This window comes from Ambystoma mexicanum, chromosome 12 (genome assembly GCF_040938575.1).
Source record: "Ambystoma mexicanum isolate Mex_15411 chromosome 12, UKY_AmexF1_1, whole genome shotgun sequence".
Taxonomy (NCBI): domain Eukaryota; kingdom Metazoa; phylum Chordata; class Amphibia; order Caudata; family Ambystomatidae; genus Ambystoma; species Ambystoma mexicanum.
Genome location: NC_090936.1, coordinates 1,003,391,496 through 1,003,417,321, shown reverse-complemented (window position 1 = coordinate 1,003,417,321; position 25,826 = coordinate 1,003,391,496). Strand labels below are relative to the sequence as shown.

The 25,826-nt window shown below is 48.4% G+C and overlaps 5 non-coding genes across 5 annotated transcripts; all 5 read right to left on the bottom strand.

Annotated features, from left to right (window-relative positions):
* Positions 1-4,658: 4,658 nt before the first annotated feature.
* TRNAP-UGG (transfer RNA proline (anticodon UGG)) lies at positions 4,659-4,730 on the bottom strand. Its single transcript has one exon. It is a non-coding gene; the product is annotated as a tRNA-Pro (tRNA).
* A 4,580-nt stretch (positions 4,731-9,310) lies between these two features.
* TRNAP-UGG (transfer RNA proline (anticodon UGG)) lies at positions 9,311-9,382 on the bottom strand. Its single transcript has one exon. It is a non-coding gene; the product is annotated as a tRNA-Pro (tRNA).
* Positions 9,383-14,363: 4,981 nt separating this feature from the next.
* TRNAP-UGG (transfer RNA proline (anticodon UGG)) lies at positions 14,364-14,435 on the bottom strand. Its single transcript has one exon. It is a non-coding gene; the product is annotated as a tRNA-Pro (tRNA).
* A 4,981-nt stretch (positions 14,436-19,416) lies between these two features.
* TRNAP-UGG (transfer RNA proline (anticodon UGG)) lies at positions 19,417-19,488 on the bottom strand. Its single transcript has one exon. It is a non-coding gene; the product is annotated as a tRNA-Pro (tRNA).
* A 4,981-nt stretch (positions 19,489-24,469) lies between these two features.
* TRNAP-UGG (transfer RNA proline (anticodon UGG)) lies at positions 24,470-24,541 on the bottom strand. Its single transcript has one exon. It is a non-coding gene; the product is annotated as a tRNA-Pro (tRNA).
* Positions 24,542-25,826: the final 1,285 nt, after the last annotated feature.

The window sequence follows — 25,826 nt, the reverse complement described above, 5'->3', positions numbered from 1 at the left end:
AGGATACTGCTCCAGTCTGTGGAAAAGTGGATCTGAGAGTCTTATGAAATTATGCACAGCAACTGTGCAGTGGCTCGTTGGTCTAGGGGTATGATTCTCGCTTAGGGTGCGAGAGGTCCTGGGTTCAAATCCCGGACGAGCCCTCACTTCTTTTTTGACTCTTTCCAAATACGAAATAAACACAAGATTTAAATCTTCTATCACAATAAAACAACAGCAGTTTAGGATTTGAAGCCGCAACCCTATCGCACCCAAAGGAACAATCATACCAATTGACCAAGAAGCAGACCCACATAGAGCAAGGTGCTGAGATGGGAGTGGAATCTTTCACAGCTCCAAGTCCATTGAGTGCAGCATAAGGGACTGGGGCTGCTCAGAGCATGTACACATCGCAATCCTAATGTGGTGATCTCAATGGAATAAGGGCAGCGAGCCGGTCCTTGGAGATAGAGCTCTGATTACACATTTCTTTACATGGGCTCTTGGGTGCCAACTATTGATTTTCGCAACGGGGTCCAAAACGAAATTTTTATTTTCGCTATGACGGCACAAACTCCATCTCCAGGGCCAAAGCACACATTTTACAGCACATGTAGCAGCAGTAAATGGAAGAAAGCCATAGCATTACAGGCATGGCATGTCTAAATATAACCCCTCAGCAACAGTCGCCTAACCTGCTGAGGTGTGTCTGCAGCATTCTGCTTTAGTATTCCCTACCTCTCCCATGCCCGCAAACCGCTTAAGCCGGTCCCCGCTCACACACCTCCCCAATCAAGGCTAAGGGGACAATGATGCAGCCTTCCCTCTTTGAAATGAGCAACACTTGCTAATTTTGCAAGCTGTGTACTAAGCTTTATTAAGTCCGAGCCCAGCACGGGAGGAGCCAGAAGCCCTGCTTCGCCCAGTGATATCGAAGAGCATGTCACTGAATCTTTTATATTTCATGGTTTGTGGTTGTAGAAACTCCACGGGGCAACATAATACTCCTGCCCCCCCATTGTTTGAGGAGAACAGGGGCAAGTGTGCCCTCTATCCCCATGTACTCGTTGCCTATACCTGAAGCGCCCTTAATGGTTGCCTGGTCCGTGCAAAGCAGCGTAAGCGGCAGGGGAGAATAGGTACACGGTACAAATGCCCCAGAACTTTATGCACTCTGCCTTGCCCTCCTCCCTCCTCTACCTTCGTTGAGAGTTTTCCCATTTTTAGAATACACTTTTCTTTTGCTGTCAAACGTTTTGCTAGGAAATGTCCCCAGTGTTTAGCGGCTGAACGTTGACCTCACTATATCTCCTCATTGGATAATCCTTCATTACCTCAACAGCCTTCTTCTTCGGCCTAGTACTTAAGAGGTATCAATCCGCATGACAGGGACCCTTTCCTTTTTTTTTGTTGTTGCAGATTCCACGCTTTTCCACCAAGAGCCCAATACCCACAGATGAAGGTTTTCTAGTGTGGGAATCCCCCAGATTTCCCATCTACAGGTTCATCCCCCCCTGCAGAGCCGTATAGGAATCGCATATTTAGGAATGCACAGGTTCATCCCTTGCGCAGGGCCCAATAGAAATCCCAAGGATCTCCAGTGTACAGGTTCAACATTCCCAGCTAAGCCATCTAGAAATCCCTCATATCTCGCATGTATCGTTTCCTCCCTTCTTGCAAATCTAGTATGGAAATCCCCCAAATCTCCCAATTACAGGTTCATCCCTTCCGGCAAAGCTGCATATGCATCATCCAATATATCTCACAGGAGCCGATTCACCCCTCCCCGTGGAGCCCAATAGGAATCTTGCATACAGGAATGCCCAGGTTCATCCCGTCCGTCGTGCTCAATAGGAATGCCAAGGATCTTCAGTTTAAAGGCTCACCATTCCCCTCAGAGCCCTAGAGGAATCCCCCATATCTCCTGTGTTTCGTTTCCTCCATCCCTGCAAAGGTAGCAAAGGGACCTCAGATATCTGTCATTTATCGGCTCATCTCTCCACACAGAACTGTATAGGAATCCCATTGATCACCATGTGCAGGGTTATCCCTCCCTGCGAAGCCATATAGGCCTCATCCCATATATCTCCCAGGAACAGGTTAATCCCTTCCCGATGAGCCAATATACAAACCCCATAAATCTTCCCTGTGCAGGTTCATCCCTCTCCGCAGAGCCCTTTAAGAATCCCCCACATCTACTATATATCATTTCCCCCCACCCCCATGAGAATCCCACAGATCTCCCATGTATATGTTCATTCTTCTAGAGATCTCCCGTTTATAAGTTCATCCCTCAATTTAGAGCTGAATGGAATTTGCACACATTAGCATGTACATCCCTCCCCGTGCATCCCTACAGAAATCCCTCACATCTATGTGTCTGCTCATCCCTCCGAGCACAGCCGTATAGGAATAGCACACATAGGATTGAACATATTCCTCACTTCCCACTGAGCCCTACATGGATCTCACAGATCCCCAATGTTCATCCTTCCCAGCAGAGACCTTTAGGAATATAACAGATCCCCCATGTACAGGTTCACCCCTCCCCGCTCAGCTGCATAGGAATCCCTTGGGTCTCCCATTTTCAGGCTTCCCTGAAGAGCCCTATAGGAATATGCCAGATCTCCCATGTAAAGGTCCATCCCTCCCCACCCAGCTGTGAAGGGATCCCTTGGATCTCCCATATTCATCCTTCCCTGAAGAGCCCTATAGGAATATACCAGATCTCCCCTGTAAAGGTCCATCCCTCCCCACCCAGCTGTGAAGGGATCCCTTGGATCTCCCATATTCATCCTTCCCTGAAGAGGAATATACAGATCTCTCATGTGCATGTCCATCCCTCCCCGCCCACCTGCATAGGAATCCCTTGGATCGCCCATATTCATCCTTCCCTGAAGAGCCCTATAGGAATATATAGATCTCCCATGTACAGGCCCACCCCTCCCCACCCAGCTGCTTAGGAATCCCTTTGATCTCCCATATTCATCCTTCCCTGAAGAGCCCTATAGGAATATACCAGATCTCCCATGTACAGGTTCATCCCTCCATGCCCAGCTGTATCGGAATCCCACGGATCACCCACGTCCATCCTTCCCTGCAGAATAGGAATATAACACATCTCCCATGTACAGGTCCATCCCTCCCTGCCCACCCGTGTAGGAATCCCTTGGCGCTCCCATATTCATCCTTCCCTGAAGAATCCCATAGGAATATTTCACATCTCCCATGTACAGGTCCATCCCTCCCTGCCCACCCGTATATGAATCCCACGGATCACCCATGTCCATCCTTCCCTGCAGACCCCTATATGAATATAACAGATCTCTCATGTACAGGTTCAACTCTCCCTGCCAAGTGGATAGGAATACCTTGGATCTCCCATGTTCATCCCTCCCTGCAGAGCCCTATAGGAATATAAAATCTCCAATGTACAGGTTCGTCCCTCCCTTCCCAGCTGTATCGGAATCCCACGGATCACCCACGTCCATCCTTCCCTGCAGAATAGGAATATAACACATCTCCCATGTACAGGTCCATCCCTCCCTGCCCACCCGTGTAGGAATCCCTTGGCGCTCCCATATTCATCCTTCCCTGAAGAATCCCATAGGAATATTTCACATCTCCCATGTACAGGTCCATCCCTCCCTGCCCACCCGTATATGAATCCCACGGATCACCCATGTCCATCCTTCCCTGCAGACCCCTATATGAATATAACAGATCTCTCATGTACAGGTTCAACTCTCCCTGCCAAGTGGATAGGAATACCTTGGATCTCCCATGTTCATCCCTCCCTGCAGAGCCCTATAGGAATATAACATCTCCAATGTACAGGTTCGTCCCTCCCTTCCCAGCTGTATCGGAATCCCACGGATCACCCATGTCCATCCTTCCCTGCAGAGCCCAATAGGAAAATAGCAGATCTCCCATGTACAGGTACATCCCAGCCCACCGAGCTGTATAGGAAACCCACAGATCTCCCATGTTCATCCTTCTCCACTGAGCACTATATGAACATAAGATCTCTTATCCCTGCCCGCCCAGCTGTATAAGAATCCCTTGTCTCTCCCATATTCATCCTTCCCTGAAGAATCCCATAGGACTATACCAGATCTCCAATGTACAGGTCCACCCCTCCCCGCCCAGCTGTATAGGAATCCCTTGGATCTCTCGTGTAGTGGTTCAACCCTCCGCACTGAGTTATATAGGAATCCCTTGGAGCAGGTTTATCCCTCCTCCCGTTCTTGGATCCGTATTTTTTCACCTGCACACAATGGGTCAGAATCACACACAGGTGAATTCCTCCCCTCCCAAATGAGGCACTCACAGACCTCGAGGGCTTGGAACAACTATTACATAATTTGTTTGCATGCCCCTGTCCAACCAAGACTGCGTGAGATCTTTGTAGTGGCTTAATCCTGCAAGCCCCACGTCTTTAGACCACTCACACGCTCTTCTTCTCGTTTTTGATATGACGCCTTTTCAGTGTATCTTTCTCGCGTGTGTTTTTTACTGCCCTTCCTCTATTGATGTGAAAAAAATATGAGCGCTTTTCAGTCGATCCTTCCTGCAGTTGGGTGATAGTTTGCCACTGCTCATAGATGGCTTCTTGGTCTTGGGTTGTGATTGTTGCTCAGGGTGCGAAAGGAGCGTTTAAATGTATCCAAAACAAAACGGGGCTCGTCCGGGATTTGAACCCGGGACCTCTCGCACCCAAAGCGAGAATCATACCCCTAGACCAACGAGCCAGCTGTGAGCAGAGCCATGAGCGAGCAGTCAGCCTTGTGGCGTGCCACATCAGCACTGCTTCCTATTTTACTGTTCATTTATGCATGATATTAAATGGGAGTTTTGTGTTGCAATCACAACTGATCGTTAATATCAGTTCACCCTCCTATTAAATTTAGAGGTGGAAAGACATTGCCCGTTTTGTTAATTTATGTACACAGTTTTGAAAAAACAGGTGTCATTTTGCTGAAAGCAACTCTGACTCTGTACGATGCCCATCCCTGCCTGATCCTCTCCATGATCTCTAGCATCTTGCACTGCGCGATTGAAACATGAATAAGAGGATACTGCTCCAGTCTGTGGAAAAGTGGATCTGAGAGTCTTATGAAATTATGCACAGCAACTGTGCAGTGGCTCGTTGGTCTAGGGGTATGATTCTCGCTTAGGGTGCGAGAGGTCCAGGGTTCAAATCCCGGACGAGCCCTCACTTCTTTTTTGACTCTTTCCAAATACGAAATAAACACAAGATTTAAATCTTCTATCACAATAAAACAACAGCAGTTTAGGATTTGAAGCCGCAACCCTATCGCACCCAAAGGAACAATCATACCAATTGACCAAGAAGCAGACCCACATAGAGCAAGGTGCTGAGATGGGAGTGGAATCTTTCACAGCTCCAAGTCCATTGAGTGCAGCATAAGGGACTGGGGCTGCTCAGAGCATGTACACATCGCAATCCTAATGTGGTGATCTCAATGGAATAAGGGCAGCGAGCCGGTCCTTGGAGATAGAGCTCTGATTACACATTTCTTTACATGGGCTCTTGGGTGCCAACTATTGATTTTCGCAACGGGGTCCAAAACGAAATTTTTATTTTCGCTATGACGGCACAAACTCCATCTCCAGGGCCAAAGCACACATTTTACAGCACATGTAGCAGCAGTAAATGGAAGAAAGCCATAGCATTACAGGCATGGCATGTCTAAATATAACCCCTCAGCAACAGTCGCCTAACCTGCTGAGGTGTGTCTGCAGCATTCTGCTTTAGTATTCCCTACCTCTCCCATGCCCGCAAACCGCTTAAGCCGGTCCCCGCTCACACACCTCCCCAATCAAGGCTAAGGGGACAATGATGCAGCCTTCCCTCTTTGAAATGAGCAACACTTGCTAATTTTGCAAGCTGTGTACTAAGCTTTATTAAGTCCGAGCCCAGCACGGGAGGAGCCAGAAGCCCTGCTTCGCCCAGTGATATCGAAGAGCATGTCACTGAATCTTTTATATTTCATGGTTTGTGGTTGTAGAAACTCCACGGGGCAACATAATACTCCTGCCCCCCCATTGTTTGAGGAGAACAGGGGCAAGTGTGCCCTCTATCCCCATGTACTCGTTGCCTATACCTGAAGCGCCCTTAATGGTTGCCTGGTCCGTGCAAAGCAGCATAAGCGGCAGGGGAGAATAGGTACACGGTACAAATGCCCCAGAACTTTATGCACTCTGCCTTGCCCTCCTCCCTCCTCTACCTTCGTTGAGAGTTTTCCCATTTTTAGAATACACTTTTCTTTTGCTGTCAAACGTTTTGCTAGGAAATGTCCCCAGTGTTTAGCGGCTGAACGTTGACCTCACTATATCTCCTCATTGGATAATCCTTCATTACCTCAACGGCCTTCTTCTTCGGCCTAGTACTTAAGAGGTATCAATCCGCATGACAGGGACCCTTTCCTTTTTTTTTTGTTGTTGCAGATTCCACGCTTTTCCACCAAGAGCCCAATACCCACAGATGAAGGTTTTCTAGTGTGGGAATCCCCCAGATTTCCCATCTACAGGTTCATCCCCCCCTGCAGAGCCGTATAGGAATCGCATATTTAGGAATGCACAGGTTCATCCCTTGCGCAGGGCCCAATAGAAATCCCAAGGATCTCCAGTGTACAGGTTCAACATTCCCAGCTAAGCCATCTAGAAATCCCTCATATCTCGCATGTATCGTTTCCTCCCTTCTTGCAAATCTAGTATGGAAATCCCCCAAATCTCCCAATTACAGGTTCATCCCTTCCGGCAAAGCTGCATATGCATCATCCAATATATCTCACAGGAGCCGATTCACCCCTCCCCGTGGAGCCCAATAGGAATCTTGCATACAGGAATGCCCAGGTTCATCCCGTCCGTCGTGCTCAATAGGAATGCCAAGGATCTTCAGTTTAAAGGCTCACCATTCCCCTCAGAGCCCTAGAGGAATCCCCCATATCTCCTGTGTTTCGTTTCCTCCATCCCTGCAAAGGTAGCAAAGGGACCTCAGATATCTGTCATTTATCGGCTCATCTCTCCACACAGAACTGTATAGGAATCCCATTGATCACCATGTGCAGGGTTATCCCTCCCTGCGAAGCCATATAGGCCTCATCCCATATATCTCCCAGGAACAGGTTAATCCCTTCCCGATGAGCCAATATACAAACCCCATAAATCTTCCCTGTGCAGGTTCATCCCTCTCCGCAGAGCCCTTTAAGAATCCCCCACATCTACTATATATCATTTCCCCCCACCCCCATGAGAATCCCACAGATCTCCCATGTATATGTTCATTCTTCTAGAGATCTCCCGTTTATAAGTTCATCCCTCAATTTAGAGCTGAATGGAATTTGCACACATTAGCATGTACATCCCTCCCCGTGCATCCCTACAGAAATCCCTCACATCTATGTGTCTGCTCATCCCTCCGAGCACAGCCGTATAGGAATAGCACACATAGGATTGAACATATTCCTCACTTCCCACTGAGCCCTACATGGATCTCACAGATCCCCAATGTTCATCCTTCCCAGCAGAGACCTTTAGGAATATAACAGATCCCCCATGTACAGGTTCACCCCTCCCCGCTCAGCTGCATAGGAATCCCTTGGGTCTCCCATTTTCAGGCTTCCCTGAAGAGCCCTATAGGAATATGCCAGATCTCCCATGTAAAGGTCCATCCCTCCCCACCCAGCTGTGAAGGGATCCCTTGGATCTCCCATATTCATCCTTCCCTGAAGAGCCCTATAGGAATATACCAGATCTCCCCTGTAAAGGTCCATCCCTCCCCACCCAGCTGTGAAGGGATCCCTTGGATCTCCCATATTCATCCTTCCCTGAAGAGGAATATACAGATCTCTCATGTGCATGTCCATCCCTCCCCGCCCACCTGCATAGGAATCCCTTGGATCGCCCATATTCATCCTTCCCTGAAGAGCCCTATAGGAATATATAGATCTCCCATGTACAGGCCCACCCCTCCCCACCCAGCTGCTTAGGAATCCCTTTGATCTCCCATATTCATCCTTCCCTGAAGAGCCCTATAGGAATATACCAGATCTCCCATGTACAGGTTCATCCCTCCATGCCCAGCTGTATCGGAATCCCACGGATCACCCACGTCCATCCTTCCCTGCAGAATAGGAATATAACACATCTCCCATGTACAGGTCCATCCCTCCCTGCCCACCCGTGTAGGAATCCCTTGGCGCTCCCATATTCATCCTTCCCTGAAGAATCCCATAGGAATATTTCACATCTCCCATGTACAGGTCCATCCCTCCCTGCCCACCCGTATATGAATCCCACGGATCACCCATGTCCATCCTTCCCTGCAGACCCCTATATGAATATAACAGATCTCTCATGTACAGGTTCAACTCTCCCTGCCAAGTGGATAGGAATACCTTGGATCTCCCATGTTCATCCCTCCCTGCAGAGCCCTATAGGAATATAACATCTCCAATGTACAGGTTCGTCCCTCCCTTCCCAGCTGTATCGGAATCCCACGGATCACCCATGTCCATCCTTCCCTGCAGAGCCCAATAGGAAAATAGCAGATCTCCCATGTACAGGTACATCCCAGCCCACCGAGCTGTATAGGAAACCCACAGATCTCCCATGTTCATCCTTCTCCACTGAGCACTATATGAACATAAGATCTCTTATCCCTGCCCGCCCAGCTGTATAAGAATCCCTTGTCTCTCCCATATTCATCCTTCCCTGAAGAATCCCATAGGACTATACCAGATCTCCAATGTACAGGTCCACCCCTCCCCGCCCAGCTGTATAGGAATCCCTTGGATCTCTCGTGTAGTGGTTCATCCCTCCGCACTGAGTTATATAGGAATCCCTTGGAGCAGGTTTATCCCTCCTCCCGTTCTTGGATCCGTATTTTTTCACCTGCACACAATGGGTCAGAATCACACACAGGTGAATTCCTCCCCTCCCAAATGAGGCACTCACAGACCTCGAGGGCTTGGAACAACTATTACATAATTTGTTTGCATGCCCCTGTCCAACCAAGACTGCGTGAGATCTTTGTAGTGGCTTAATCCTGCAAGCCCCACGTCTTTAGACCACTCACACGCTCTTCTTCTCGTTTTTGATATGACGCCTTTTCAGTGTATCTTTCTCGCGTGTGTTTTTTACTGCCCTTCCTCTATTGATGTGAAAAAAATATGAGCGCTTTTCAGTCGATCCTTCCTGCAGTTGGGTGATAGTTTGCCACTGCTCATAGATGGCTTCTTGGTCTTGGGTTGTGATTGTTGCTCAGGGTGCGAAAGGAGCGTTTAAATGTATCCAAAACAAAACGGGGCTCGTCCGGGATTTGAACCCGGGACCTCTCGCACCCAAAGCGAGAATCATACCCCTAGACCAACGAGCCAGCTGTGAGCAAAGCCATGAGCGAGCAGTCAGCCTTGTGGCGTGCCACATCAGCACTGCTTCCTATTTTACTGTTCATTTATGCATGATATTAAATGGGAGTTTTGTGTTGCAATCACAACTGATCGTTAATATCAGTTCACCCTCCTATTAAATTTAGAGGTGGAAAGACATTGCCCGTTTTGTTAATTTATGTACACAGTTTTGAAAAAACAGGTGTCATTTTGCTGAAAGCAACTCTGACTCTGTACGATGCCCATCCCTGCCTGATCCTCTCCATGATCTCTAGCATCTTGCACTGCGCGATTGAAACATGAATAAGAGGATACTGCTCCAGTCTGTGGAAAAGTGGATCTGAGAGTCTTATGAAATTATGCACAGCAGCTGTGCAGTGGCTCGTTGGTTTAGGGGTATGATTCTCGCTTAGGGTGCGAGAGGTCCCGGGTTCAAATCCCGGACGAGCCCTCACTTCTTTTTTGACTCTTTCCAAATACGAAATAAACACAAGATTTAAATCTTCTATCACAATAAAACAACAGCAGTTTAGGATTTGAAGCCGCAACCCTATCGCACCCAAAGCAACAATCATACCAATTGACCAAGAAGCAGACCCACATAGAGCAAGGTGCTGAGATGGGAGTGGAATCTTTCACAGCTCCAAGTCCATTGAGTGCAGCATAAGGGACTGGGGCTGCTCAGAGCATGTACACATCGCAATCCTAATGTGGTGATCTCAATGGAATAAGGGCAGCGAGCCGGTCCTTGGAGATAGAGCTCTGATTACACATTTCTTTACATGGGCTCTTGGGTGCCAACTATTGATTTTCGCAACGGGGTCCAAAACGAAATTTTTATTTTCGCTATGACGGCACAAATTCCATCTCCAGAGCCAAAGCACACATTTTACAGCACATGTAGCAGCAGTAAATGGAAGAAAGCCATAGCATTACAGGCATGGCATGTCTAAATATAACCCCTCAGCAACAGTCGCCTAACCTGCTGAGGTGTGTCTGCAGCATTCTGCTTTAGTATTCCCTACCTCTCCCATGCCCGCAAACCGCTTAAGCCGGTCCCCCGCTCACACACCTCCCCAATCAAGGCTAAGGGGACAATGATGCAGCCTTCCCTCTTTGAAATGAGCAACACTTGCTAATTTTGCAAGCTGTGTACTAAGCTTTATTAAGTCCGAGCCCAGCACGGGAGGAGCCAGAAGCCCTGCTTCGCCCAGTGATATCGAAGAGCATGTCACTGAATATTTTATATTTCATGGTTTGTGGTTGTAGAAACTCCACGGGGCAACATAATACTCCTGCCCCCCCATTGTTTGAGGAGAACAGGGGCAAGTGTGCCCTCTATCCCCATGTACTCGTTGCCTATACCTGAAGCGCCCTTAATGGTTGCCTGGTCCGTGCAAAGCAGCGTAAGCGGCAGGGGGGAATAGGTACACGGTACAAATGCCCCAGAACTTCATGCATTCTGCCTTGCCCTCCTCCCTCCTCTACCTTCGTTGAGAGTTTTCCCATTTTTAGAATACACTTTTCTTTTGCTGTCAAACGTTTTGCTAGGAATTGTCCCCAGTGTTTAGCGGCTGAACGTTGACCTCACTATATCTCCTCATTGGATAATCCTTCATTACCTCAACGGCCTTCTTCTTCGGCCTGGTACTTAAGAGGTATCAATCCGCATGACAGGGACCCTTTCCTTTTTTTTTTGTTGTTGCAGATTCCACGCTTTTCCACCAAGAGCCCAATACCCACAGATGAAGGTTTTCTAGTGTGGGAATCCCCCAGATTTCCCATCTACAGGTTCATCCCCCCCTGCAGAGCCGTATAGGAATCGCATATTTAGGAATGCACAGGTTCATCCCTTGCGCAGGGCCCAATAGAAATCCCAAGGATCTCCAGTGTACAGGTTCAACATTCCCAGCTAAGCCATCTAGAAATCCCTCATATCTCGCATGTATCGTTTCCTCCCTTCTTGCAAATCTAGTATGGAAATCCCCCAAATCTCCCAATTACAGGTTCATCCCTTCCGGCAAAGCTGCATATGCATCATCCAATATATCTCACAGGAGCCGATTCACCCCTCCCCGTGGAGCCCAATAGGAATCTTGCATATAGGAATGCCCAGGTTCATCCCGTCCGTCGTGCTCAATAGGAATGCCAAGGATCTTCAGTTTAAAGGCTCACCATTCCCCTCAGAGCCCTAGAGGAATCCCCCATATCTCCTGTGTTTCGTTTCCTCCATCCCTGCAAAGGTAGCAAAGGGACCTCAGATATCTGTCATTTATCGGCTCATCTCTCCACACAGAACTGTATAGGAATCCCATTGATCACCATGTGCAGGGTTATCCCTCCCTGCGAAGCCATATAGGCCTCATCCCATATATCTCCCAGGAACAGGTTAATCCCTTCCCGATGAGCCAATATACAAACCCCATAAATCTTCCCTGTGCAGGTTCATCCCTCTCCGCAGAGCCCTTTAAGAATCCCCCACATCTACTATATATCATTTCCCCCCACCCCCATGAGAATCCCACAGATCTCCCATGTATATGTTCATTCTTCTAGAGATCTCCCGTTTATAAGTTCATCCCTCAATTTAGAGCTGAATGGAATTTGCACACATTAGCATGTACATCCCTCCCCGTGCATCCCTACAGAAATCCCTCACATCTATGTGTCTGCTCATCCCTCCGAGCACAGCCGTATAGGAATAGCACACATAGGATTGAACATATTCCTCACTTCCCACTGAGCCCTACATGGATCTCTCAGATCCCCAATGTTCATCCTTCCCAGCAGAGACCTTTAGGAATATAACAGATCCCCCATGTACAGGTTCACCCCTCCCCGCTCAGCTGCATAGGAATCCCTTGGGTCTCCCATTTTCAGGCTTCCCTGAAGAGCCCTATAGGAATATGCCAGATCTCCCATGTAAAGGTCCATCCCTCCCCACCCAGCTGTGAAGGGATCCCTTGGATCTCCCATATTCATCCTTCCCTGAAGAGCGCTCTAGGAATATACCAGATCTCCCCTGTAAAGGTCCATCCCTCCCCACCCAGCTGTGAAGGGATCCCTTGGATCTCCCATATTCATCCTTCCCTGAAGAGGAATATACAGATCTCTCATGTGCATGTCCATCCCTCCCCGCCCACCTGCATAGGAATCCCTTGGATCGCCCATATTCATCCTTCCCTGAAGAGCCCTATAGGAATATATAGATCTCCCATGTACAGGCCCACCCCTCCCCACCCAGCTGCTTAGGAATCCCTTTGATCTCCCATATTCATCCTTCCCTGAAGAGCCCTATAGGAATATACCAGATCTCCCATGTACAGGTTCATCCCTCCATGCCCAGCTGTATCGGAATCCCACGGATCACCCACGTCCATCCTTCCCTGCAGAATAGGAATATAACACATCTCCCATGTACAGGTCCATCCCTCCCTGCCCACCCGTGTAGGAATCCCTTGGCGCTCCCATATTCATCCTTCCCTGAAGAATCCCATAGGAATATTTCACATCTCCCATGTACAGGTCCATCCCTCCCTGCCCACCCGTATATGAATCCCACGGATCACCCATGTCCATCCTTCCCTGCAGACCCCTATATGAATATAACAGATCTCTCATGTACAGGTTCAACTCTCCCTGCCAAGTGGATAGGAATACCTTGGATCTCCCATGTTCATCCCTCCCTGCAGAGCCCTATAGGAATATAACATCTCCAATGTACAGGTTCGTCCCTCCCTTCCCAGCTGTATCGGAATCCCACGGATCACCCACGTCCATCCTTCCCTGCAGAATAGGAATATAACACATCTCCCATGTACAGGTCCATCCCTCCCTGCCCACCCGTGTAGGAATCCCTTGGCGCTCCCATATTCATCCTTCCCTGAAGAATCCCATAGGAATATTTCACATCTCCCATGTACAGGTCCATCCCTCCCTGCCCACCCGTATATGAATCCCACGGATCACCCATGTCCATCCTTCCCTGCAGACCCCTATATGAATATAACAGATCTCTCATGTACAGGTTCAACTCTCCCTGCCAAGTGGATAGGAATACCTTGGATCTCCCATGTTCATCCCTCCCTGCAGAGCCCTATAGGAATATAACATCTCCAATGTACAGGTTCGTCCCTCCCTTCCCAGCTGTATCGGAATCCCACGGATCACCCATGTCCATCCTTCCCTGCAGAGCCCAATAGGAAAATAGCAGATCTCCCATGTACAGGTACATCCCAGCCCACCGAGCTGTATAGGAAACCCACAGATCTCCCATGTTCATCCTTCTCCACTGAGCACTATATGAACATAAGATCTCTTATCCCTGCCCGCCCAGCTGTATAAGAATCCCTTGTCTCTCCCATATTCATCCTTCCCTGAAGAATCCCATAGGACTATACCAGATCTCCAATGTACAGGTCCACCCCTCCCCGCCCAGCTGTATAGGAATCCCTTGGATCTCTCGTGTAGTGGTTCAACCCTCCGCACTGAGTTATATAGGAATCCCTTGGAGCAGGTTTATCCCTCCTCCCGTTCTTGGATCCGTATTTTTTCACCTGCACACAATGGGTCAGAATCACACACAGGTGAATTCCTCCCCTCCCAAATGAGGCACTCACAGACCTCGAGGGCTTGGAACAACTATTACATAATTTGTTTGCATGCCCCTGTCCAACCAAGACTGCGTGAGATCTTTGTAGTGGCTTAATCCTGCAAGCCCCACGTCTTTAGACCACTCACACGCTCTTCTTCTCGTTTTTGATATGACGCCTTTTCAGTGTATCTTTCTCGCGTGTGTTTTTTACTGCCCTTCCTCTATTGATGTGAAAAAAATATGAGCGCTTTTCAGTCGATCCTTCCTGCAGTTGGGTGATAGTTTGCCACTGCTCATAGATGGCTTCTTGGTCTTGGGTTGTGATTGTTGCTCAGGGTGCGAAAGGAGCGTTTAAATGTATCCAAAACAAAACGGGGCTCGTCCGGGATTTGAACCCGGGACCTCTCGCACCCAAAGCGAGAATCATACCCCTAGACCAACGAGCCAGCTGTGAGCAGAGCCATGAGCGAGCAGTCAGCCTTGTGGCGTGCCACATCAGCACTGCTTCCTATTTTACTGTTCATTTATGCATGATATTAAATGGGAGTTTTGTGTTGCAATCACAACTGATCGTTAATATCAGTTCACCCTCCTATTAAATTTAGAGGTGGAAAGACATTGCCCGTTTTGTTAATTTATGTACACAGTTTTGAAAAAACAGGTGTCATTTTGCTGAAAGCAACTCTGACTCTGTAAGATGCCCATCCCTGCCTGATCCTCTCCATGATCTCTAGCATCTTGCACTGCGCGATTGAAACATGAATAAGAGGATACTGCTCCAGTCTGTGGAAAAGTGGATCTGAGAGTCTTATGAAATTATGCACAGTAGCTGTGCAGTGGCTCGTTGGTCTAGGGGTATGATTCTCGCTTAGGGTGCGAGAGGTCCCGGGTTCAAATCCCGGACGAGCCCTCACTTCTTTTTTGACTCTTTCCAAATACGAAATAAACACAAGATTTAAATCTTCTATCACAATAAAACAACAGCAGTTTAGGATTTGAAGCCGCAACCCTATCGCACCCAAAGCAACAATCATACCAATTGACCAAGAAGCAGACCCACATAGAGCAAGGTGCTGAGATGGGAGTGGAATCTTTCACAGCTCCAAGTCCATTGAGTGCAGCATAAGGGACTGGGGCTGCTCAGAGCATGTACACATCGCAATCCTAATGTGGTGATCTCAATGGAATAAGGGCAGCGAGCCGGTCCTTGGAGATAGAGCTCTGATTACACATTTCTTTACATGGGCTCTTGGGTGCCAACTATTGATTTTCGCAACGGGGTCCAAAACGAAATTTTTATTTTCGCTATGACGGCACAAATTCCATCTCCAGAGCCAAAGCACACATTTTACAGCACATGTAGCAGCAGTAAATGGAAGAAAGCCATAGCATTACAGGCATGGCATGTCTAAATATAACCCCTCAGCAACAGTCGCCTAACCTGCTGAGGTGTGTCTGCAGCATTCTGCTTTAGTATTCCCTACCTCTCCCATGCCCGCAAACCGCTTAAGCCGGTCCCCCGCTCACACACCTCCCCAATCAAGGCTAAGGGGACAATGATGCAGCCTTCCCTCTTTGAAATGAGCAACACTTGATAATTTTGCAAGCTGTGTACTAAGCTTTATTAAGTCCGAGCCCAGCACGGGAGGAGCCAGAAGCCCTGCTTCGCCCAGTGATATCGAAGAGCATGTCACTGAATATTTTATATTTCATGGTTTGTGGTTGTAGAAACTCCACGGGGCAACATAATACTCCTGCCCCCCCATTGTTTGAGGAGAACAGGGGCAAGTGTGCCCTCTATCCCCATGTACTCGTTGCCTATACCTGAAGCGCCCTTAATGGTTGCCTGGTCCGTGCAAAGCAGCGTAAGCGGCAGGGGGGAATAGGTACACGGTACAAATGCCCCAGAACTACATGCATTCTGCCTTGCCCTCCTCCCTCCTCTACCTTCGTTGAGAGTTTTCCCATTTTTAGAATACACTTTTCTTTTGCTGTCAAACGTTTTGCTAGGAATTGTCCCCAGTGTTTAGCGGCTGAACGTTGACCTCACTATATCTCCTCATTGGATAATCCTTCATTACCTCAACGGCCTTCTTCTTCGGCCTAGTACTTAAGAGGTATCAATCCGCATGACAGGGACCCTTTCCTTTTTTTTTTGTTGTTGCAGATTCCACGCTTTTCCACCAAGAGCCCAATACCCACAGATGAAGGTTTTCTAGTGTGGGAATCCCCCAGATTTCCCATCTACAGGTTCATCCCCCCCTGCAGAGCCGTATAGGAATCGCATATTTAGGAATGCACAGGTTCATCCCTTGCGCAGGGCCCAATAGAAATCCCAAGGATCTCCAGTGTACAGGTTCAACATTCCCAGCTAAGCCATCTAGAAATCCCTCATATCTCGCATGTATCGTTTCCTCCCTTCTTGCAAATCTAGTATGGAAATCCCCCAAATCTCCCAATTACAGGTTCATCCCTTCCGGCAAAGCTGCATATGCATCATCCAATATATCTCACAGGAGCCGATTCACCCCTCCCCGTGGAGCCCAATAGGAATCTTGCATATAGGAATGCCCAGGTTCATCCCGTCCGTCGTGCTCAATAGGAATGCCAAGGATCTTCAGTTTAAAGGCTCACCATTCCCCTCAGAGCCCTAGAGGAATCCCCCATATCTCCTGTGTTTCGTTTCCTCCATCCCTGCAAAGGTAGCAAAGGGACCTCAGATATCTGTCATTTATCGGCTCATCTCTCCACACAGAACTGTATAGGAATCCCATTGATCACCATGTGCAGGGTTATCCCTCCCTGCGAAGCCATATAGGCCTCATCCCATATATCTCCCAGGAACAGGTTAATCCCTTCCCGATGAGCCAATATACAAACCCCATAAATCTTCCCTGTGCAGGTTCATCCCTCTCCGCAGAGCCCTTTAAGAATCCCCCACATCTACTATATATCATTTCCCCCCACCCCCATGAGAATCCCACAGATCTCCCATGTATATGTTCATTCTTCTAGAGATCTCCCGTTTATAAGTTCATCCCTCAATTTAGAGCTGAATGGAATTTGCACACATTAGCATGTACATCCCTCCCCGTGCATCCCTACAGAAATCCCTCACATCTATGTGTCTGCTCATCCCTCCGAGCACAGCCGTATAGGAATAGCACACATAGGATTGAACATATTCCTCACTTCCCACTGAGCCCTACATGGATCTCACAGATCCCCAATGTTCATCCTTCCCAGCAGAGACCTTTAGGAATATAACAGATCCCCCATGTACAGGTTCACCCCTCCCCGCTCAGCTGCATAGGAATCCCTTGGCTCTCCCATTTTCAGTCTTCCCTGAAGAGCCCTATAGGAATATGCCAGATCTCCCATGTAAAGGTCCATCCCTCCCCACCCAGCTGTGAAGGGATCCCTTGGATCTCCCATATTCATCCTTCCCTGAAGAGCCCTCTAGGAATATACCAGATCTCCCCTGTAAAGGTCCATCCCTCCCCACCCAGCTGTGAAGGGATCCCTTGGATCTCCCATATTCATCCTTCCCTGAAGAGGAATATACAGATCTCTCATGTGCATGTCCATCCCTCCCCGCCCACCTGCATAGGAATCCCTTGGATCGCCCATATTCATCCTTCCCTGAAGAGCCCTATAGGAATATATAGATCTCCCATGTACAGGCCCACCCCTCCCCACCCAGCTGCTTAGGAATCCCTTTGATCTCCCATATTCATCCTTCCCTGAAGAGCCCTATAGGAATATACCAGATCTCCCATGTACAGGTTCATCCCTCCATGCCCAGCTGTATCGGAATCCCACGGATCACCCACGTCCATCCTTCCCTGCAGAATAGGAATATAACACATCTCCCATGTACAGGTCCATCCCTCCCTGCCCACCCGTGTAGGAATCCCTTGGCGCTCCCATATTCATCCTTCCCTGAAGAATCCCATAGGAATATTTCACATCTCCCATGTACAGGTCCATCCCTCCCTGCCCACCCGTATATGAATCCCACGGATCACCCATGTCCATCCTTCCCTGCAGACCCCTATATGAATATAACAGATCTCTCATGTACAGGTTCAACTCTCCCTGCCAAGTGGATAGGAATACCTTGGATCTCCCATGTTCATCCCTCCCTGCAGAGCCCTATAGGAATATAACATCTCCAATGTACAGGTTCGTCCCTCCCTTCCCAGCTGTATCGGAATCCCACGGATCACCCACGTCCATCCTTCCCTGCAGAATAGGAATATAACACATCTCCCATGTACAGGTCCATCCCTCCCTGCCCACCCGTGTAGGAATCCCTTGGCGCTCCCATATTCATCCTTCCCTGAAGAATCCCATAGGAATATTTCACATCTCCCATGTACAGGTCCATCCCTCCCTGCCCACCCGTATATGAATCCCACGGATCACCCATGTCCATCCTTCCCTGCAGACCCCTATATGAATATAACAGATCTCTCATGTACAGGTTCAACTCTCCCTGCCAAGTGGATAGGAATACCTTGGATCTCCCATGTTCATCCCTCCCTGCAGAGCCCTATAGGAATATAACATCTCCAATGTACAGGTTCGTCCCTCCCTTCCCAGCTGTATCGGAATCCCACGGATCACCCATGTCCATCCTTCCCTGCAGAGCCCAATAGGAAAATAGCAGATCTCCCATGTACAGGTACATCCCAGCCCACCGAGCTGTATAGGAAACCCACAGATCTCCCATGTTCATCCTTCTCCACTGAGCACTATATGAACATAAGATCTCTTATCCCTGCCCGCCCAGCTGTATAAGAATCCCTTGTCTCTCCCATATTCATCCTTCCCTGAAGAATCCCATAGGACTATACCAGATCTCCAATGTACAGGTCCACCCCTCCCCGCCCAGCTGTATAGGAATCCCTTGGATCTCTCGTGTAGTGGTTCAACCCTCCGCACTGAGTTATATAGGAATCCCTTGGAGCAGGTTTATCCCTCCTCCCGTTCTTGGATCCGTATTTTTTCACCTGCACACAATGGGTCAGAATCACACACAGGTGAATTCCTCCCCTCCCAAATGAGGCACTCACAGACCTCGAGGGCTTGGAACAACTATTACATAATTTGTTTGCATGCCCCTGTCCAACCAAGACTGCGTGAGATCTTTGTAGTGGCTTAATCCTGCAAGCCCCACGTCTTTAGACCACTCACACGCTCTTCTTCTCGTTTTTGATATGACGCCTTTTCAGTGTATCTTTCTCGCGTGTGTTTTTTACTGCCCTTCCTCTATTGATGTGAAAAAAATATGAGCGCTTTTCAGTCGATCCTTCCTGCAGTTGGGTGATAGTTTGCCACTGCTCATAGATGGCTTCTTGGTCTTGGGTTGTGATTGTTGCTCAGGGTGCGAAAGGAGCGTTTAAATGTATCCAAAACAAAACGGGGCTCGTCCGGGATTTGAACCCGGGACCTCTCGCACCCAAAGCGAGAATCATACCCCTCGACCAACGAGCCAGCTGTGAGCAGAGCCACGAGCGAGCAGTCAGCCTTGTGGCGTGCCACATCAGCACTGCTTCCTATTTTACTGTTCATTTATGCATGATATTAAATGGGAGTTTTGTGTTGCAATCACAACTGATCGTTAATATCAGTTCACCCTCCTATTAAATTTAGAGGTGGAAAGACATTGCCCGTTTTGTTAATTTATGTACACAGTTTTGAAAAAACAGGTGTCATTTTGCTGAAAGCAACTCTGACTCTGTACGATGCCCATCCCTGCCTGATCCTCTCCATGATCTCTAGCATCTTGCACTGCGCGATTGAAACATGAATAAGAGGATACTGCTCCAGTCTGTGGAAAAGTGGATCTGAGAGTCTTATGAAATTATGCACAGCAGCTGTGCAGTGGCTCGTTGGTCTAGGGGTATGATTCTCGCTTAGGGTGCGAGAGGTCCCGGGTTCAAATCCCGGACGAGCCCTCACTTCTTTTTTGACTCTTTCCAAATACGAAATAAACACAAGATTTAAATCTTCTATCACAATAAAACAACAGCAGTTTAGGATTTGAAGCCGCAACCCTATCGCACCCAAAGCAACAATCATACCAATTGACCAAGAAGCAGACCCACATAGAGCAAGGTGCTGAGATGGGAGTGGAATCTTTCACAGCTCCAAGTCCATTGAGTGCAGCATAAGGGACTGGGGCTGCTCAGAGCATGTACACATCGCAATCCTAATGTGGTGATCTCAATGGAATAAGGGCAGCGAGCCGGTCCTTGGAGATAGAGCTCTGATTACACATTTCTTTACATGGGCTCTTGGGTGCCAACTATTGATTTTCGCAACGGGGTCCAAAACGAAATTTTTATTTTCGCTATGACGGCACAAATTCCATCTCCAGAGCCAAAGCACACATTTTACAGCACATGTAGCAGCAGTAAATGGAAGAAAGCCATAGCATTACAGGCATGGCATGTCTAAATATAACCCCTCAGCAACAGTCGCCTAACCTGCTGAGGTGTGTCTGCAGCATTCTGCTTTAGTATTCCCTACCTCTCCCATGCCCGCAAACCGCTTAAGCCGGTCCCCCGCTCACACACCTCCCCAATCAAGGCTAAGGGGACAATGATGCAGCCTTCCCTCTTTGAAATGAGCAACACTTGCTAATTTTGCAAGCTGTGTACTAAGCTTTATTAAGTCCGAGCCCCGCACGGGAGGAGCCAGAAGCCCTGCTTCGCCCAGTGATATCGAAGAGCATGTCACTGAATATTTTATATTTCATGGTTTGTGGTTGTAGAAACTCCACGGGGCAACATAATACTCCTGCCCCCCCATTGTTTGAGGAGAACAGGGGCAAGTGTGCCCTCTATCCCCATGTACTCGTTGCCTATACCTGAAGCGCCCTTAATGGTTGCCTGGTCCGTGCAAAGCAGCGTAAGCGGCAGGGGGGAATAGGTACACGGTACAAATGCCCCAGAACTTCATGCATTCTGCCTTGCCCTCCTCCCTCCTCTACCTTCGTTGAGAGTTTTCCCATTTTTAGAATACACTTTTCTTTTGCTGTCAAACGTTTTGCTAGGAATTGTCCCCAGTGTTTAGCGGCTGAACGTTGACCTCACTATATCTCCTCATTGGATAATCCTTCATTACCTCAACGGCCTTCTTCTTCGGCCTAGTACTTAAGAGGTATCAATCCGCATGACAGGGACCCTTTCCTTTTTTTTTTGTTGTTGCAGACTCCACGCTTTTCCACCAAGAGCCCAATACCCACAGATGAAGGTTTTCTAGTGTGGGAATCCCCCAGATTTCCCATCTACAGGTTCATCCCCCCCTGCAGAGCCGTATAGGAATCGCATATTTAGGAATGCACAGGTTCATCCCTTGCGCAGGGCCCAATAGAAATCCCAAGGATCTCCAGTGTACAGGTTCAACATTCCCAGCTAAGCCATCTAGAAATCCCTCATATCTCGCATGTATCGTTTCCTCCCTTCTTGCAAATCTAGTATGGAAATCCCCCAAATCTCCCAATTACAGGTTCATCCCTTCCGGCAAAGCTGCATATGCATCATCCAATATATCTCACAGGAGCCGATTCACCCCTCCCCGTGGAGCCCAATAGGAATCTTGCATATAGGAATGCCCAGGTTCATCCCGTCCGTCGTGCTCAATAGGAATGCCAAGGATCTTCAGTTTAAAGGCTCACCATTCCCCTCAGAGCCCTAGAGGAATCCCCCATATCTCCTGTGTTTCGTTTCCTCCATCCCTGCAAAGGTAGCAAAGGGACCTCAGATATCTGTCATTTATCGGCTCATCTCTCCACACAGAACTGTATAGGAATCCCATTGATCACCATGTGCAGGGTTATCCCTCCCTGCGAAGCCATATAGGCCTCATCCCATATATCTCCCAGGAACAGGTTAATCCCTTCCCGATGAGCCAATATACAAACCCCATAAATCTTCCCTGTGCAGGTTCATCCCTCTCCGCAGAGCCCTTTAAGAATCCCCCACATCTACTATATATCATTTCCCCCCACCCCCATGAGAATCCCACAGATCTCCCATGTATATGTTCATTCTTCTAGAGATCTCCCGTTTATAAGTTCATCCCTCAATTTAGAGCTGAATGGAATTTGCACACATTAGCATGTACATCCCTCCCCGTGCATCCCTACAGAAATCCCTCACATCTATGTGTCTGCTCATCCCTCCGAGCACAGCCGTATAGGAATAGCACACATAGGATTGAACATATTCCTCACTTCCCACTGAGCCCTACATGGATCTCACAGATCCCCAATGTTCATCCTTCCCAGCAGAGACCTTTAGGAATATAACAGATCCCCCATGTACAGGTTCACCCCTCCCCGCTCAGCTGCATAGGAATCCCTTGGCTCTCCCATTTTCAGTCTTCCCTGAAGAGCCCTATAGGAATATGCCAGATCTCCCATGTAAAGGTCCATCCCTCCCCACCCAGCTGTGAAGGGATCCCTTGGATCTCCCATATTCATCCTTCCCTGAAGAGCCCTCTAGGAATATACCAGATCTCCCCTGTAAAGGTCCATCCCTCCCCACCCAGCTGTGAAGGGATCCCTTGGATCTCCCATATTCATCCTTCCCTGAAGAGGAATATACAGATCTCTCATGTGCATGTCCATCCCTCCCCGCCCACCTGCATAGGAATCCCTTGGATCGCCCATATTCATCCTTCCCTGAAGAGCCCTATAGGAATATATAGATCTCCCATGTACAGGCCCACCCCTCCCCACCCAGCTGCTTAGGAATCCCTTTGATCTCCCATATTCATCCTTCCCTGAAGAGCCCTATAGGAATATACCAGATCTCCCATGTACAGGTTCATCCCTCCATGCCCAGCTGTATCGGAATCCCACGGATCACCCACGTCCATCCTTCCCTGCAGAATAGGAATATAACACATCTCCCATGTACAGGTCCATCCCTCCCTGCCCACCCGTGTAGGAATCCCTTGGCGCTCCCATATTCATCCTTCCCTGAAGAATCCCATAGGAATATTTCACATCTCCCATGTACAGGTCCATCCCTCCCTGCCCACCCGTATATGAATCCCACGGATCACCCATGTCCATCCTTCCCTGCAGACCCCTATATGAATATAACAGATCTCTCATGTACAGGTTCAACTCTCCCTGCCAAGTGGATAGGAATACCTTGGATCTCCCATGTTCATCCCTCCCTGCAGAGCCCTATAGGAATATAACATCTCCAATGTACAGGTTCGTCCCTCCCTTCCCAGCTGTATCGGAATCCCACGGATCACCCACGTCCATCCTTCCCTGCAGAATAGGAATATAACACATCTCCCATGTACAGGTCCATCCCTCCCTGCCCACCCGTGTAGGAATCCCTTGGCGCTCCCATATTCATCCTTCCCTGAAGAATCCCATAGGAATATTTCACATCTCCCATGTACAGGTCCATCCCTCCCTGCCCACCCGTATATGAATCCCACGGATCACCCATGTCCATCCTTCCCTGCAGACCCCTATATGAATATAACAGATCTCTCATGTACAGGTTCAACTCTCCCTGCCAAGTGGATAGGAATACCTTGGATCTCCCATGTTCATCCCTCCCTGCAGAGCCCTATAGGAATATAACATCTCCAATGTACAGGTTCGTCCCTCCCTTCCCAGCTGTATCGGAATCCCACGGATCACCCATGTCCATCCTTCCCTGCAGAGCCCAATAGGAAAATAGCAGATCTCCCATGTACAGGTACATCCCAGCCCACCGAGCTGTATAGGAAACCCACAGATCTCCCATGTTCATCCTTCTCCACTGAGCACTATATGAACATAAGATCTCTTATCCCTGCCCGCCCAGCTGTATAAGAATCCCTTGTCTCTCCCATATTCATCCTTCCCTGAAGAATCCCATAGGACTATACCAGATCTCCAATGTACAGGTCCACCCCTCCCCGCCCAGCTGTATAGGAATCCCTTGGATCTCTCGTGTAGTGGTTCAACCCTCCGCACTGAGTTATATAGGAATCCCTTGGAGCAGGTTTATCCCTCCTCCCGTTCTTGGATCCGTATTTTTTCACCTGCACACAATGGGTCAGAATCACACACAGGTGAATTCCTCCCCTCCCAAATGAGGCACTCACAGACCTCGAGGGCTTGGAACAACTATTACATAATTTGTTTGCATGCCCCTGTCCAACCAAGACTGCGTGAGATCTTTGTAGTGGCTTAATCCTGCAAGCCCCACGTCTTTAGACCACTCACACGCTCTTCTTCTCGTTTTTGATATGACGCCTTTTCAGTGTATCTTTCTCGCGTGTGTTTTTTACTGCCCTTCCTCTATTGATGTGAAAAAAATATGAGCGCTTTTCAGTCGATCCTTCCTGCAGTTGGGTGATAGTTTGCCACTGCTCATAGATGGCTTCTTGGTCTTGGGTTGTGATTGTTGCTCAGGGTGCGAAAGGAGCGTTTAAATGTATCCAAAACAAAACGGGGCTCGTCCGGGATTTGAACCCGGGACCTCTCGCACCCAAAGCGAGAATCATACCCCTAGACCAACGAGCCAGCTGTGAGCAGAGCCATGAGCGAGCAGTCAGCCTTGTGGCGTGCCACATCAGCACTGCTTCCTATTTTACTGTTCATTTATGCATGATATTAAATGGGAGTTTTGTGTTGCAATCACAACTGATCGTTAATATCAGTTCACCCTCCTATTAAATTTAGAGGTGGAAAGACATTGCCCGTTTTGTTAATTTATGTACACAGTTTTGAAAAAACAGGTGTCATTTTGCTGAAAGCAACTCTGACTCTGTACGATGCCCATCCCTGCCTGATCCTCTCCATGATCTCTAGCATCTTGCACTGCGCGATTGAAACATGAATAAGAGGATACTGCTCCAGTCTGTGGAAAAGTGGATCTGAGAGTCTTATGAAATTATGCACAGCAGCTGTGCAGTGGCTCGTTGGTCTAGGGGTATGATTCTCGCTTAGGGTGCGAGAGGTCCCGGGTTCAAATCCCGGACGAGCCCTCACTTCTTTTTTGACTCTTTCCAAATACGAAATAAACACAAGATTTAAATCTTCTATCACAATAAAACAACAGCAGTTTAGGATTTGAAGCCGCAACCCTATCGCACCCAAAGCAACAATCATACCAATTGACCAAGAAGCAGACCCACATAGAGCAAGGTGCTGAGATGGGAGTGGAATCTTTCACAGCTCCAAGTCCATTGAGTGCAGCATAAGGGACTGGGGCTGCTCAGAGCATGTACACATCGCAATCCTAATGTGGTGATCTCAATGGAATAAGGGCAGCGAGCCGGTCCTTGGAGATAGAGCTCTGATTACACATTTCTTTACATGGGCTCTTGGGTGCCAACTATTGATTTTCGCAACGGGGTCCAAAACGAAATTTTTATTTTCGCTATGACGGCACAAATTCCATCTCCAGAGCCAAAGCACACATTTTACAGCACATGTAGCAGCAGTAAATGGAAGAAAGCCATAGCATTACAGGCATGGCATGTCTAAATATAACCCCTCAGCAACAGTCGCCTAACCTGCTGAGGTGTGTCTGCAGCATTCTGCTTTAGTATTCCCTACCTCTCCCATGCCCGCAAACCGCTTAAGCCGGTCCCCCGCTCACACACCTCCCCAATCAAGGCTAAGGGGACAATGATGCAGCCTTCCCTCTTTGAAATGAGCAACACTTGCTAATTTTGCAAGCTGTGTACTAAGCTTTATTAAGTCCGAGCCCCGCACGGGAGGAGCCAGAAGCCCTGCTTCGCCCAGTGATATCGAAGAGCATGTCACTGAATATTTTATATTTCATGGTTTGTGGTTATAGAAA